Source organism: Nothobranchius furzeri, chromosome 9, assembly GCF_043380555.1.
Source record: "Nothobranchius furzeri strain GRZ-AD chromosome 9, NfurGRZ-RIMD1, whole genome shotgun sequence".
Taxonomy (NCBI): Eukaryota; Metazoa; Chordata; class Actinopteri; order Cyprinodontiformes; family Nothobranchiidae; genus Nothobranchius; species Nothobranchius furzeri.
In genome coordinates, this window is record NC_091749.1 from 9,888,103 (window position 1) to 9,906,602 (window position 18,500).

At 41.9% G+C, this 18,500-nt stretch overlaps 1 long non-coding RNA gene across 1 annotated transcript; it reads right to left on the reverse strand.

Moving 5' to 3' along the window:
* Nucleotides 1-14,967: 14,967 nt before the first annotated feature.
* LOC139071728 (uncharacterized) lies at nt 14,968-16,494 on the reverse strand. Its single transcript, XR_011521548.1, has 4 exons — nt 16,375-16,494; nt 15,741-15,836; nt 15,561-15,650; nt 14,968-15,104 (listed from the first exon to the last, which is right to left on the reverse strand). It is a non-coding gene; the product is annotated as an uncharacterized lncRNA (long non-coding RNA).
* Between the last annotated feature and the right edge of the window lie 2,006 nt (nt 16,495-18,500).

Below are 18,500 nucleotides of genomic sequence, written 5' to 3' on the forward strand. Positions count from 1 at the left end.
AACCAACAAACCAGCTCTATACACGTAAAACTAACCATCTCTATACACGTAAAACTAACCAACCAACAAACCCACCCTATACACATAAAACTAACCAGCCCTATACACGCAAACTTAACCAGCCCTATACACATAAAAGTAACCAGCCCTATACACGTAAAAGTAACCAGCCCTATACACGTAAAAGTAACCAGCCCTATACACGTAAAACTAACCAACCAACAAACCCACCCTATACACATAAAACTAACCAGCCCTATACACGCCAAACTAACGAGCCCTATACACGTCAAACTAACCAGCTCTATACAAATAAAACCAACCAACCAACAAACCCACCCTATACACGTAAAACTAACCAGCCCTATACACGCAAACTTAACCTGCCCTATACACGTAAAACTGACCAGCCCAATACACGTAAAACTGACCAGCCCTATACACGTAAAACTGACCAGCCCTATACACGTAAAACTGACCAGCCCTATACACGTAAAACTGACCAGACCTATACACGTAAAACTGACCAGCCCTGTACACGTAAAACTGACCAGCCCTATACACGTAAAACTGACCAGCCCTATACACGTAAAACTGTCCAGCTCTTTACACGTAAAACTGACCAGCTCTATACACGTAAAAGTAACCAGCTCTATACTCGTAAAACTAACCAACCAACAAACCAGCTCTATACACGTAAAAGTAACCAGCCCTATACACGTAAAATTAACCAGCCCTATACATATAAAACTGACCAGCCCTATACACGTTAAACTAACCAGCCCTATACACGTAAAAGTAACCATCCCTATACACGTAAAAGTAAGCAGCCCTGTACATGTAAAACTGACCAGCCCTATACACGTTAAACTAACCAGCCCTATACACGTTAAACTAACCAGCCCTATACACGTAAAATTGACCAGCCCTATACACGTAAAACTGACCAGCCCTATACACGTAAAACTGACCAGCCCTATACACGTAAAACTAACAGGCCCTATACACGTAAAACTAACCAGCCCTATACACGTAAAACTGACCAGCCCTATACACCTAAAACTGACCAGCCCTATACGCGTAAAACTAACCAGCTCTATACACATAAAACTAACCAGCTCTATACACGTAAAACTTACCAACCAACCAACAAGCTCTATACACATAAAACTAACCAGCTCCATACACATAAAACCAACCAACAAACCCACCCTATACCCGTAAAACTAACCAGCCCTATACATGCAAAACTAACCAGCCCTATACACGTAAAACTGACCAGCCCTATACACGTAAAACTAACCAACCAACAAACCAGCTCTATACACGTAAAACTAACCAGCTCTATACACGTAAAACTAACCAACCAACAAACCCACCCTATACACATAAAACTAACCAGCCCTATACACGCAAACTTAACCAGCCCTATACACATAAAAGTAACCAGCCCTATACACGTAAAAGTAACCAGCCCTATACACGTAAAATTAACCAGCCCTATACATGTAAAACTGACCCGCCCTATACATGTTAAACTAACCAGCCCTATACACGTAAAAGTAACCATCCCTATACACGTAAAAGTAACCAGCCCTATACATGTAAAACTGACCAGCCCTATACACGTTAAACTAACCAGCCCTATACACGTAAAACTGACCAGCCCTATACACGTAAAACTGACCAGCCCTATACATGTAAAACTGGCCAGCCCTATACACGTAAAACTAACCAGCCCTATTCACGTAAAACTGACCAGCCCTATACAGGTAAAACTGACCAGCCCTATACACGTAAAACTGACCAGCCCTATACACGTAAAACTAACCAGCTCTATACACATAAAACTAACCAGCTCTATACACGTAAAACTTATCAACCAACCAACAAGCTCTATACACATAAAACTAACCAGCTCCATACACATAAAACCAACCAACCAACCAACAAACCCACCCTATACCCGTAAAACTAACCAGCCTTATACATGCAAAACTAACCAGCCCTATACACGTAAAACTAACCAGCCCTATACACGTAAAACTAACCAGCCCTATACACGTAAAACTAACGAGCCCTATACTCGTCAAACTAACCAGCTCTATACACATAAAACTAACCGACCAACCAACCAGCTCTATACACATAAAACCAACCAACCAACAAACCCACCCTATACACGTAAAACTAACCAGCCCTATTCACGCAAACTTAACCTGCCCTATACACGTAAAAGTAACCAGCCCTATACACATAAAAGTAACCAGCCCTATAAACCTAAAACTAACCAGCCCTATACACGTAAAACTAATGGGCCAGTTCCATCTGTACCTGGTCCGCCCGGGCCGGGTAGCGTAGGTTGTTTACATATCTGGGTGGCCTGGTATTTTTCCGCGCCAACCAAGGCTCATTCTCAGCCCTCTTCTCGAGGGGGTCTGCTTCAGGCCGACCAGGGCCAACACACCCACTGCTGACAGCAAATTCACACCTTCCATTAGAGCAAGTCGCTGATTGGTGGGTAGAATCAGCCCACATGGGCTCAAGACAAGGATGTGTGGAATCAACCGGGCCAGGCTGGGGCCGACTGTGGCTACCCTGCACGGGCCGACCCGGTACAGATGGGAATGGCCCATTACCAGCCCTATACACGTAAAACTAACCAGCCCTATACACGTAAAACTAACAGCCCAATACACGTAAAACTAACCAGCCCAATGCACGTAAAACTAACCAGCCCTATACACGTAAAACTAACCAGCCCTAAACACGTAAATCTAACCAGCCCTATACACGTAAAACTGACCAGCCCTATACACGTAAAACTCACCAGCTCTATACACGTAAAACTCACCAGCTCTATACACGTAAAACTAACCAGCTCTATAGATGTAAAACTAACCAACCAACCCACCAGCTATATACACATAAAACCAACCAACCAACCAACAAACCCACCCTATACACGTAAAACTAACCAGCCCTATACACGTAAAACTAACCAGCCCTATACACGTAAAACTGACCAGCCCTATACACGTAAAACTGACCAGCCCTATACACGTAAAACTAACCTGCTCTATACATGTAAAACTGACCAGCCCTATACACGCAAAATTAACAAGCCCTATACACGTAAAAGTAACCAGCCCTATACACGTAAAACTGACCAGCCCTATACACATGAAACTGACCAGCCCTATACACGTTAAACTCACCAGCCCTATACACGTAAAACTAACCAGCTCTATACACATAAAACTAACCAAGCAACCAGCTCTATACACGTAAAACTAACCAGCTCTATACACGTAAAACTAACCAACAAGCAAGCAACCAACCAGCTCTATACACATAAAACCAACCAACCAACAACCCCACGCTATACACATAACACTAACCAGCCTTATACACGTAAAAGTAACCAGCCCTATACACGTAAAACTGACCAGCCCTATACACGTAAAACTGACCAGCCCTATACACGTAAAACTAACCAGCCCTATACACGTAAAACTGACCAGCCCTATACACGTAAAACTAACCAGCCCTATACACGTAAAAGTAACCAGCCCTATACACGTAAAACTGACCAGCCCTATACACGTAAATCTGACTAGCCCTATACACGTAAAACTGACCAGCCCTATACACGTAAAACTAACCTGCTCTATACGCGTAAAACTTACCAGCTCTATACACGTAGAACTAACCAACCAACCAACCAGCTCTATACACGTAAAACTGACCAGCCCTATACACGTAAAACTGTCCAGCTCTTTACACATAAAACTGACCAGCTCTATACACGTAAAAGTAACCAGCTCTATACTCGTAAAACTAACCAACCAACAAACCAGCTCTATACACGTAAAAGTAACCAGCCCTATACACGTAAAATTAACCAGCCCTATACATATAAAACTGACCAGCCCTATAAACGTTAAACTAACCAGCCCTATACACGTAAAAGTAACCATCCCTATACACGTAAAAGTAAGCAGCCCTGTACATGTAAAATTGACCAGCCCTATACACGTTAAACTAACCAGCCCTATACAAGTAAAACTGACCAGCCCTATACACGTAAAACTGACCAGCCCTATACACGTAAAACTGACCAGCCCTATACACGTAAAACTAACAGGCCCTATACACGTAAAACTAACCAGCCCTATACACGTAAAACTGACCAGCCCTATACACGTAAAACTGACCAGCCCTATACATGTAAAACTAACCAGCTCTATACACATAAAACTAACCAGCTCTATACACGTAAAACTTACCAACCAACCAACAAGCTCTATACACATAAAACTAACCAGCTCCATACACATAAAACCAACCAACCAACCAACAAACCCACCCTATACCCGTAAAACTAACCAGCCCTATACATGCAAAACTAACCAGCCCTATACACGTAAAACTGACCAGCCCTATACACGTAAAACTAACCAACCAACAAACCAGCTCTATACACGTAAAACTAACCATCTCTATACACGTAAAACTAACCAACCAACAAACCCACCCTATACACATAAAACTAACCAGCCCTATACACGCAAACTTAACCAGCCCTATACACATAAAAGTAACCAGCCCTATACACGTAAAAGTAACCAGCCCTATACACGTAAAAGTAACCAGCCCTATACACGTAAAACTAACCAACCAACAAACCCACCCTATACACATAAAACTAACCAGCCCTATACACGCCAAACTAACGAGCCCTATACACGTCAAACTAACCAGCTCTATACAAATAAAACCAACCAACCAACAAACCCACCCTATACACGTAAAACTAACCAGCCCTATACACGCAAACTTAACCTGCCCTATACACGTAAAACTGACCAGCCCAATACACGTAAAACTGACCAGCCCTATACACGTAAAACTGACCAGCCCTATACACGTAAAACTGACCAGCCCTATACACGTAAAACTGACCAGACCTATACACGTAAAACTGACCAGCCCTGTACACGTAAAACTGACCAGCCCTATACACGTAAAACTGACCAGCCCTATACACGTAAAACTGTCCAGCTCTTTACACGTAAAACTGACCAGCTCTATACACGTAAAAGTAACCAGCTCTATACTCGTAAAACTAACCAACCAACAAACCAGCTCTATACACGTAAAAGTAACCAGCCCTATACACGTAAAATTAACCAGCCCTATACATATAAAACTGACCAGCCCTATACACGTTAAACTAACCAGCCCTATACACGTAAAAGTAACCATCCCTATACACGTAAAAGTAAGCAGCCCTGTACATGTAAAACTGACCAGCCCTATACACGTTAAACTAACCAGCCCTATACACGTTAAACTAACCAGCCCTATACACGTAAAATTGACCAGCCCTATACACGTAAAACTGACCAGCCCTATACACGTAAAACTGACCAGCCCTATACACGTAAAACTAACAGGCCCTATACACGTAAAACTAACCAGCCCTATACACGTAAAACTGACCAGCCCTATACACCTAAAACTGACCAGCCCTATACGCGTAAAACTAACCAGCTCTATACACATAAAACTAACCAGCTCTATACACGTAAAACTTACCAACCAACCAACAAGCTCTATACACATAAAACTAACCAGCTCCATACACATAAAACCAACCAACAAACCCACCCTATACCCGTAAAACTAACCAGCCCTATACATGCAAAACTAACCAGCCCTATACACGTAAAACTGACCAGCCCTATACACGTAAAACTAACCAACCAACAAACCAGCTCTATACACGTAAAACTAACCAGCTCTATACACGTAAAACTAACCAACCAACAAACCCACCCTATACACATAAAACTAACCAGCCCTATACACGCAAACTTAACCAGCCCTATACACATAAAAGTAACCAGCCCTATACACGTAAAAGTAACCAGCCCTATACACGTAAAATTAACCAGCCCTATACATGTAAAACTGACCCGCCCTATACATGTTAAACTAACCAGCCCTATACACGTAAAAGTAACCATCCCTATACACGTAAAAGTAACCAGCCCTATACATGTAAAACTGACCAGCCCTATACACGTTAAACTAACCAGCCCTATACACGTAAAACTGACCAGCCCTATACACGTAAAACTGACCAGCCCTATACATGTAAAACTGGCCAGCCCTATACACGTAAAACTAACCAGCCCTATTCACGTAAAACTGACCAGCCCTATACAGGTAAAACTGACCAGCCCTATACACGTAAAACTGACCAGCCCTATACACGTAAAACTAACCAGCTCTATACACATAAAACTAACCAGCTCTATACACGTAAAACTTATCAACCAACCAACAAGCTCTATACACATAAAACTAACCAGCTCCATACACATAAAACCAACCAACCAACCAACAAACCCACCCTATACCCGTAAAACTAACCAGCCTTATACATGCAAAACTAACCAGCCCTATACACGTAAAACTAACCAGCCCTATACACGTAAAACTAACCAGCCCTATACACGTAAAACTAACGAGCCCTATACTCGTCAAACTAACCAGCTCTATACACATAAAACTAACCGACCAACCAACCAGCTCTATACACATAAAACCAACCAACCAACAAACCCACCCTATACACGTAAAACTAACCAGCCCTATTCACGCAAACTTAACCTGCCCTATACACGTAAAAGTAACCAGCCCTATACACATAAAAGTAACCAGCCCTATAAACCTAAAACTAACCAGCCCTATACACGTAAAACTAATGGGCCAGTTCCATCTGTACCTGGTCCGCCCGGGCCGGGTAGCGTAGGTTGTTTACATATCTGGGTGGCCTGGTATTTTTCCGCGCCAACCAAGGCTCATTCTCAGCCCTCTTCTCGAGGGGGTCTGCTTCAGGCCGACCAGGGCCAACACACCCACTGCTGACAGCAAATTCACACCTTCCATTAGAGCAAGTCGCTGATTGGTGGGTAGAATCAGCCCACATGGGCTCAAGACAAGGATGTGTGGAATCAACCGGGCCAGGCTGGGGCCGACTGTGGCTACCCTGCACGGGCCGACCCGGTACAGATGGGAATGGCCCATTACCAGCCCTATACACGTAAAACTAACCAGCCCTATACACGTAAAACTAACAGCCCAATACACGTAAAACTAACCAGCCCAATGCACGTAAAACTAACCAGCCCTATACACGTAAAACTAACCAGCCCTAAACACGTAAATCTAACCAGCCCTATACACGTAAAACTGACCAGCCCTATACACGTAAAACTCACCAGCTCTATACACGTAAAACTCACCAGCTCTATACACGTAAAACTAACCAGCTCTATAGATGTAAAACTAACCAACCAACCCACCAGCTATATACACATAAAACCAACCAACCAACCAACAAACCCACCCTATACACGTAAAACTAACCAGCCCTATACACGTAAAACTAACCAGCCCTATACACGTAAAACTGACCAGCCCTATACACGTAAAACTGACCAGCCCTATACACGTAAAACTAACCTGCTCTATACATGTAAAACTGACCAGCCCTATACACGCAAAATTAACAAGCCCTATACACGTAAAAGTAACCAGCCCTATACACGTAAAACTGACCAGCCCTATACACATGAAACTGACCAGCCCTATACACGTTAAACTCACCAGCCCTATACACGTAAAACTAACCAGCTCTATACACATAAAACTAACCAAGCAACCAGCTCTATACACGTAAAACTAACCAGCTCTATACACGTAAAACTAACCAACAAGCAAGCAACCAACCAGCTCTATACACATAAAACCAACCAACCAACAACCCCACGCTATACACATAACACTAACCAGCCTTATACACGTAAAAGTAACCAGCCCTATACACGTAAAACTGACCAGCCCTATACACGTAAAACTGACCAGCCCTATACACGTAAAACTAACCAGCCCTATACACGTAAAACTGACCAGCCCTATACACGTAAAACTAACCAGCCCTATACACGTAAAAGTAACCAGCCCTATACACGTAAAACTGACCAGCCCTATACACGTAAATCTGACTAGCCCTATACACGTAAAACTGACCAGCCCTATACACGTAAAACTAACCTGCTCTATACGCGTAAAACTTACCAGCTCTATACACGTAGAACTAACCAACCAACCAACCAGCTCTATACACGTAAAACTAACCAGCTCCATACACATAAAACCAACCAACCAACCAACAAACCCACCCTATACCCATAAAACTAACCAGCCCTATACACGCAAAACTAACCAGCCCTATACACGTAAAACTAACCAGCCCTATACACGTAAAACTAACCAACTAACCAACCAACCAGCTCTATACATGTAAAACTAACCATTTATATCCACATAAATCTAACCAGCTTTATACACGTAAAACTAACCAACCAACCATCCAGCTCTACACACATAAAACTAACCAGCTCTATACACGTTAAACTAACCAGTTCTATACACGTAAAACTAACCAGCTCTATACATGTAAAACTAACCAACCAACCAATCCAACCAGCTTTATACATGTAAAACGTACTTGCCGTAGCCATGTTTGTTCACACACAGGTGAAAACAAGTGGAGCACTAATATATTACCATGACTCACTCTGATTGGTTAACTCCGGGGACACACCGGCCGCGGAAGCGCCCAGAAGCGAATCACTCACGAAATTCAGCCGCTGCTCGCCGCTCCTCAGTTCAGATCAGACGCGCCCCAGTCGAGGCGCGCCTCGGCTCACCTGTACTTTTTCTTTTAAACACTTGGTGTCCTCCATTTCCTCTCTGCCTTTTCTCAGCTCTTTTCCTCTACGTGTGAGTGTGTGTGTGTGTGTGTGTGTGTGTGTGTGTGTGTGTGTGTGTGTGTGTGTGTGTGTGTGTGTGTGTGTGTGTGTGAACCTATGGTATGAGTTGTTTCTGCCAGTTAAATCTCTTGGAACCCGCTCCAATTCTGCAGCTGTATCCTAGCAGTTTCTTCCGAAATGGGTACTTAAATAACCATGTTTTTTGGGAGTCGTACAGCTCCTTGTGTTTCTCAGATTCCATAATTAATTTAAAGTCATCCATCTTAACTGCTTGCCTCAGACTTTCTGCCTCTCTGTCCTGTTTGTTCCGGTGAAAAGACACCCAAAACCACACACCCCTTCACGTGGTCACACATGCACACAAGTTGGATGTGTGCGTGTGTGTGTGTGTTCGTGTGGTTTTTCTGCAGTGTCTGATTACGAACACATTTGACTATTGCAGAATTTTATTTTGAAATGCTTTATTTTGTTAAATTTACCGGCCTGCCTCTTATGTCTAGGTTTGACTTCCTGCCAGAATTGATGCGATTCAACCGAGGCTAGTGAAAAAAATTAGAGGCCACGCCGAAATGATCGCTGCACAGGCTGGAGCGCCGGCGCGAGGCGATTCGCGGCGCTTTGGCGGCCCATGTGGTCTATAGAATAGCTTAACAAGGGCGCGGAATGAAGGCGATCCCATTTTCGCGGCGCTTCCGCAGCCCGTGTGTCCCCGGCAAAAGGGTCAAACAAAGTCGTGTCATTCGCCAGGGGTAAGTTCACTTTTCATTCAGAGGCAGAAATTCAACAGCAGAGCTGTGAATCGTGATAAAAAGGTCTCAAAAATGACAGACCGTCAGATGTATAGATCGTATAACGGTCTAAAATCGTCATATCGCCCAGCCCTAAACCAACCAACCAGCTCTATACACGTAAAACTAACCAGCTCTATACACGTAAAACTAACCAACCAGCCAACCAACCAACCAGCTCTATACACGTAAAACTAACCAGCTCTATACACATAAAACCAACCAATCAACCAACCAACCAACCAACCAACCAGCTCTATACATGTAAAACTAACCAGCCCTATACACGTTAAACTAACGAGCCCTATACACGTAAAACTAACCAGCTCTATACACATAAAACTAACCAACCAACCAACCAGCTCTATACACGTAAAACTAACCAGCTCTATACACGTAAAACTACCCAACCAACCAAGCAACCAACCAGCTCTATACACATAAAACCAATCAACCAACAAACCAACCCTATACACGTAAAACTAACCAGCCCTATACACGTAAAACTAACCAGCCCTATACACGTAAAACTAACCTGCTCTATACACGTAAAACTAACCAGCTCTATACACGTAAAACTAACCAACCAACCAACCAGCTCTATACACGTAAAACTAACCAGCTCCATACACATAAAACCAACCAACCAACCAACAAACCCACCCTATACCCGTAAAACTAACCGGCCCTATACACGCAAAACTAACCAGCCCTATACACATAAAACTAACCAGCCCTATACACGTAAAACTAACAAGCCCTATACACGTAAAACTAACCCGCTCTATACACGTAAAAGTAACCAGCCCTATACACGTAAAACTGACCAGCCCTATACACGTAAAACTGACCAGCCCTATACACGTAAAACTGACCAGCCCTATACACGTAAAACTAACCAGCCCTATACACGTAAAACTAACCTGCTCTATACACATAAAACTAACCAGCTCTATACACATAAAACTAACCAACCAACCAACCAGCTCTATACACGTAAAACTAACCAGCTCCATACACATAAAACCAACCAACCAACCAACAAACCCACCCTATACCCGTAAAACTAACCAGCCCTATACACGCAAAACTAACCAGCCCTATACACGCAAAACTAACCAGCCCTATACATGTAAAACTAACCAGCCCTATACACGTAAAACTAACCAGCTCTATACACATAAAACTAACCAACCAACCAACCAGCTCTATACACGTAAAACTAACCAGCTCTATACACGTAAAACTACCCAACCAACCAAGCAACCAACCAGCTCTATACACATAAAAACAATCAACCAACAAACCCACCCTATACACGTAACACTAACCAGCCCTATACACGCAAACTTAACCAGCCCTATGCACGTAAAAGTAACCAGCCCTATACACGTAAAAGTAACCAGCCCTATACACATAAAACTGACCAGCCCTATACACATAAAACTAACCAGCCCTATACACGTAAAACTAACCAGCCCTATACACATAAAACTAACCAGCCCTATACACGTAAAACTAACCAGCCCTATACACGTAAAACTGACCAGCCCTATACACGTAAAACTGACCAGCCCTATACACGTAAAACTAACGAGCCCTATACACGTAAAACTAACCAGCTCTATACACATCAAACTAACTAACCAACCAACCAGCTCTATACACGTAAAACTAACCAGCTCTATACATGTAAAACTAACCAACAAGCAAGCTACCAACCAGCTCTATACACATAAAACCAACCAACCAACAAACCCACCCTGTACACGTAACACTAACCAGCCCTATACACGCAAACTTAACCAGCCCTATACACGTAAAAGTAACCAGCCCTATACATGTAAAACTGACCAGCCCTATACACGTAAAACTGACCAGCCCTATACACGTCAAACTGAGCAGCCCTATACATGTAAAACTAACCAGCCCTATACACGTAAAACGAACCAGCCCTATACACGTAAAACGAACCAGCCCTATACACGTAAAACTAACCAGCCCTATACACATAAAACTAACCAACCCTATACACGTAAAACTGACCAGCCCTATACACGTAAAACTGACCAGCCCTATACACGTAAAACTAACCAGCCCTATACACGTAAAACGAACCAGCCCTATACATGTAAAACGAACCAGCCCTATACACGTAAAACTAACCAGCCCTATACACATAAAACTAACCAGCCCTATACACGTAAAACTGACCAGCCCTATACACGTAAAACTAACGAGCCCTATACACGTAAAACTAACCATCTCTATACACATAAAACTAACCAACCAACCAACCAGCTCTATACACGTAAAACTAACCAGCTCTATACACGTAAAACCAACCAACCAACAAACCCACCCTATACACGTAACACTAACCAGCCCTATACACGCAAACTTAACCAGCCCTATACACGTAAAAGTAACCAGCCCTATACATGTAAAACTGACCAGCCCTATACACGTAAAACTGACCAGCCCTATACACGTAAAACTAACCAGCCCTATACTTGAAAAAGTAACCAGCCCTATACACGTAAAACCGACCAGCCCTATACACGTAAAACTGACCAGCCCTATACACGTAAAACTGACCAGCCCTATACACATAAAACTAACCTGCTCTATACACGTAAAACTAACCAGCTCCATACACGTAAATCTAACCAACCAGCTCTATACACGTAAAACTAACCAGCTCCACACACATAAAACCAACCAACCAACCAACCAACAAATCCACCCTATACCCGCAAAACTAACCAGCCCTATACACGTAAAACTAACCTGCTCTATAAACGTAAAAGTAACCAGCCCTATACACGTAAAACTGACCAGCCCTATACACATAAAACTGACAAGCCCTATACATGTAAAGGAGACATAACATGCTTTTAAGTTATTCCTTTTTACATCTAAATCCTTCAGTTGGGGGTCTAAATACAGTAGAACTGCAGTTCTTTGGTCTGATTTCCTCATTATTGTTGCTCTACAGACCCTCATCTACCCCTGTTGTGAGGAGAGTCTTGAGAACGAGCCGTTTTTGGGTACTGTCTCTTTAAACTGGAGGAGGAGCTGTAAACTCTGCCCCCCCTCCATAGTGCAGACCTGTACTCTCCTCCCCCAGTCGGACTTTGTAGTTCTATAGAGAAATCATTATTTAGCATAGCAGATTTAGCATAGCATATTAGCATTTTTAAAACATGTGGGGAGAGTAGTTCATCAAGCTGTTTCATGGCTGCTAACTCTCTCATGCATTTGTCTGTTCTCACTCACACAGACCCGGTGTCGGTACAGTATCTGCTCGGGTGCAAGATCGGCTCGGGGTCCTTCGACTGCCGATGACGTCAAAGTACGGCAAACCGACTCGGACAAAATACACTACACGTCTATACTGTTGGAAAGAATTTAGCACTTTCGTTATTAAAATAACGTTTCTTAAGATGTAAGTTTGTGTTTATAATGGTATTTGTAAAATAAAACACTATATCTTATTCATAATGTTGAACTCCTCTTTGAGCACATCCCTTGAAGAATCATAGGTATTAGAAACACCTGTGAAATTTGCAGGAAAGAAGTGTGTCCCGTTTATTTAAGTATTTTGTGTTTAGAGTTTTTGACATCTTGTCATAGACTGTAGCTGCTAGCCAAAACTCTGGAGTTAAAAGTTTTCTGGCTTTACTATTAGACTCCAAATGTAATCATTTGGCACGTTTGTAATTCATTATTTGCAATAATGTAATCGGCGATATTAGCATTAGCATTCCTATGGGTTTTTCCATGTATATTAGCATTGCGCTAACCACTCGCTGCCAAATTGCAGCCTTTGAGATTAGAAAATCTCCTGGCTTTACTAAAATACCTGTCTGTACTTATTTGATTGATGGTATTTTTACTTTCTATTAGACTCCAAATGTAATTATTTGGCACGTTTCTAATTCATAATTTGTAATAATGTAATCTGCGATATTAGCATTAGCATTCCTATGGGTTTTTCCATGTATATTAGCATTGCGCTAACCACTCGCTGCCAAATTGCAGCCTTTGCCATTAGAAAATCTTCTTTTGTCACATCGCAATTTTATTGCACATGCAGTTAATCGTTCAGCCCTATTATACTTGCAGCTCTATGCTAAAAGTGTATTTTCAAAGAGGTAATGATGGATTTCTTTGTAAAAGTTGTCCATCTTTCCAATAGAAAAAAATTTGCCTGGACCAACGTCACGTGATAACAACGTTACGTGATTACGTAATTCCGTAAGGTTCATGTTCAGCCAATCAACTACTTAGACGTCATCGGCAGTCGACGGACCCGAGCCGATCTTGCACCCGAGCAGATCTTGTACCGACACCGTCACGGCCGACGGAGGGACAAGCGAGCAGGCACACGCGCGCGCGCACACACACACACACACACACACACACACACAAGGAATGCTGCTTGCTTATTTCTATAAAAAATGTTTAAAAAAATGATACAGCTCATTAAAACACCATTAAAAGAATATATTTTATTAAGATCTCTATCTATATACATACATATAATTATAAATAATTTTATAAGTAGTCTTATTTTATATTGGGTGTCTTAAAGGCTGAAAATGGATAAAAAGCAGTTACATTTTAATTTAAAGATTTGAGATTCTAGTCAAAAATAAAGAACATTCCTCCAAATGTTCTTTAATGTGATAATTATAATTCTAATGCTTACAACTTTGTTTTTATTGTCTGCAATGTTTAGCCTATATCTTTATTAAATGTGTTTAGCTGTAAAGTGGTAATTCTCTCTAATGTGTACAGAGAGGTGGACATCAGTGCTGCAGTGAAATTCCCAAGATCAGTCTGCTTTGCTAACAAATATAGTTAAATCTTACCTGCATTCTAAATAAATACTGTTAGGTTAAAACATCAGTAGGCATTGAGTTATTGATAAAATCCCTAACAGCCAGAATGGAAGAAGAGCATGCTGGGTCATCCTGGATCTGAGCCTGTTACCTACAGGATGCAATAAATGTCTACAAGGCTGAGTTTGGACCATTACATCTAAAAGAAAACATACAATCAGTGATTTTTTTTTTATTGTTTACATTAATATACAAATTTTCTAAGTATTAACCTCACAGCAAATAAGTAGAACAATATAATAAACAGGCTTTAGTAGTTAAACAGGCGTTGTGCACACAGGTGCTTTGTGTCTCGGTGCTGGTGGTATCTAGGTCACAGAGTTCCTGTCCTCCTGCCGTCTTCTGTTGTCCTCAGGAAACGGATTGATGTTTCCTGATGATGAGGGAGGGGCAGTATGTGGGCTTCAAACTGGTCCTGGATAACAGTGGGAGACCTCCGTTGTCTGAATACTGAGACCAGAGGGTTGGTGAGATGCAGATCTTCTCTACCTCATCTAGAAACTGAGTTGGTTCAGGGAAAACTTTTCCAAAGACCAGTTCCATGATGTCATCGCCATATTCTGCAATGATAGACAATAACTTTAATGACGTATTTTGTTTACAAGCAGCTTTAGGAAAGTTGTTTCTTTAGCTTTCATGTTTATAGTCAAGTTTGTGTTTGTTCACAAGTTCACTTTGCTGCAGTGACTTCATATTCTTACAAATGTAATAAAATAGTGACACTAAAATTATACAAATGACTCCTTATGAAAGGAAGCTCATTAGAGAGCAGTGCAGACAGACTTACTACATGCTGCAGCAGTTTTTGTAGGCCAGCTGCTGCTGAATTTGGGGAAAGTTATTCTGCACACATCCAGATCAGATGGTCGATTACAGAAAATAATGTAATTCAATAATTTCTAAACAGACTAAACAAGTAAAACATCAAATAAATCACTCTGCTGTCATCAGACGGAGTGATTCAGGGGGTGAGGTGTTCTTAATGATGAGGGTGGCTGAGGTGTGTCATCACTCACTTTGGTCTGGTCCAGCTACCATCTCTTTACTGGTGAGCCTCCTTCCTCAGTAGGTGACGTGAAACGCCAACATCTGAACGTTCTGTGTTCCTTAGAGGAGAAGAAAAGTAACATTTGCCAGCTGGCTACATTATTTTTTACTAGCATCTCAAGGACTTGGAGAAGCCGATCTTCACTTACCTAAACATCAGACCAGTTTGTCCCTGCTGAGCTCATCAGGGCGTTAGTCTGACAGCCTGTCAGTGAAACACGGCTCCAGACTTCTGGATGTTGACTCTAAAAAGCAAAGGAGCATTTTTACTTTTGTTTTAATTATTTTACAGCCGATTTTATCAGCTTTCCGACGCTCACGCTCATACAGACGGTGAGCTTTGCTGCGTCTGACTGATGCAGAGTTAGTTTTTATATCTGCAGTGAGACAAAAAAACTAACCTCACTCCACTCAGAGATCGTTCTTTAAAACTCTATTAAATCCACTGTGTTGACGCACTTTAATGACTTTGTCACGCTGCATTTTAGCTGATATGGGACTTTATTTGCTGGATGCTAAGATTACATCACACTCACGTAGAATAACACACAGGCTCTCTGCTGTTACAATCAGTGGGAGGTTATCATCTGGTGTAAAAGAAGGCGTTGATCAGAAATCACGTTTTATTCCACGAAAATCAGCCAAATCCACATTAATCTAGGTGCTAACTTTACTAGCATACTGTGCTAGCGATAGCAAGCCGGATGCTAACGCTTTAGTGCTGCTAATGCCCGTAAATCTAAAGTAAAGTTTGTCGACATTTTAGAGTTATATGAAGCTTACCGCTCTGCTGCTGTGTCCCGGTGCTGCCAAATTCAGATGGAGCCCTCAGTACTTAGCCACTAGCCTGGAGACAGAACGAACGAACCACGCACGCACGCACACACACACACACACACACACACACACACACACACACACACACACACACACACACACAAACAAACACAAACACACTACTTTTTCTTCTGTGTTTTTTTAGCAGTAGTGTCATCAGCTCCTGGGTTTAAATACTGCCACACCACCCTTCCTTAAAACGAGGAACAGTTTTGAGCTGTGTGTGGCTAAAATAACCAGACATTCTGCATTTTTCCAATAGGACTACAAAAAATCTTAGCGAGAAGAAAAAATGGCAGATTGGCTCTGTGTTTAGCCGAGGGCCATTACCATATTTGGTAGTTATCCTGACGAAATAAATTACTGATGTAATAGATAATGTGAAAAACTGAACGGGTGGACAAATATGCCCAAAACTTAATTATTAAATATCTAAATAGCAACTCCAGTGAATAATATAAGCCTTTTTGCTCACTTAGACACTTAAAATGTGAAACACACTGTGTTAATGGATAAAAAAGTGGGTTTTTCATGTTATGTCTCCTTTAAAACATAATGAAAGTGAACACCCCCCCCCCCCTTTTCATTTTTTTCTAAGCAGAGTATCCATGAGAAAGGCTCCTGTTTCTGCTCATTACACTGTAAAAATAAAACCTAAGATCCAGTGGACTCTTGAAATCTATTACAGTTCAAAACAACATCCCCCTAACTGTACCAGACCGATTAATTTTACAGATCTGGCATCGAGGGCTTAGGTGTTTGTTGTCACGCAGCAGAAGGAGTTTTACACTGCTCAGAGCCAGAAGGTTTACTTCATGTTAAAGTGTTTCTCTTTTAAGAGACAACAGAGCAATCGGAGTTGGAGAATCCCAGGCTCACATTTACATTTGCACAAAAGAATTAATGCGACACATTTCACACTGGTTAAATTCATTCCTTTGTGAGTGTTTAATAAAATGCAGTGAGGACACTTTTCTCCTTTCAAATTGAAAAAATAAGGTGAGAATAATGTCTCAGGCACATGAATACATTCAGCTTTGGTGCTGACATTTTGTTGTAACGCTGCCTGTTGCCCTTTTTACACACCGTGCTGGCAAATCAGCGTAATATTACAACAAGGGTGTGTCTTATGAACACGCCATGCTGGCATGACGTTGCGCGGAAATTTCTGCATTTGTTCCACCTTGCTCGGTAGTAATATTGCGGTAATTGTCTGTCTTATAATCGGCGATTGTACCTTGGTGCAACAAAGGATGGGGTCATGATCACGTGGAGAGTAACGGGCCATTCCCATCTGTACCGGGTCGGCCCGGGCTGGGTAGCGTAGGTTGTTTACATATCTGGGTGGCCTGGTATTTTTCCGGGCCAACCAAGGCTCATTCTCAGCCCTCTTCTCGAGGGGGTCTGCTTCAGGCCGACCAGGGCCAACACACCCACTGCTGACAGCAAATTCCCACCTTCCATTAGAGCAGGGGTGGGCAATTATTTTTTCCATGGGGCCACATGAGAAATAGAAAATATTGTGGAGGGCCAGGCCAAAAGGCTGAAGTCAATTATGCATAATAGTAGTGGTATTTCTTTATAAAAAGCAGTAAATACCATTGTTTTTTCAAGCTGGTAAGAGTAGACTATATGTTATAAATGAGCAAAAAGGAAAAAGTGAGGTTGGCTTACAAAAATGTGATTTATTCAAATTTCCCAAGGCAATGGTAAACAAAGTGCGCATTTGGTTTTTGTTAAACATTTGTGACTTATATTAGTTAACAGTTTTAGTCACATTCACTCCAAAACACATTTTGAGTTTCAAATATTGTTGGAAAGAGGTTCTTAGCGTTCTACAGACACACAGTATTGTCTGTAAAATAAAATCACTGAACTGTGATCTTGAGAAAGAGGTTTAAAAAAAAGTGTCCCAGTTCACTGCTAGTTGCCTACATTTGTGGTCCAAACACCTTATTTTGTGTTTTTAAGCGATTTTTTTCTTATTCAATGAGAGAAATCTAGTCTCTGCTGGGCTTTAACGAGTGCATCAGTCAGGTTGAATGTCTGAGGTGGAGATGCGAAGCACAGCT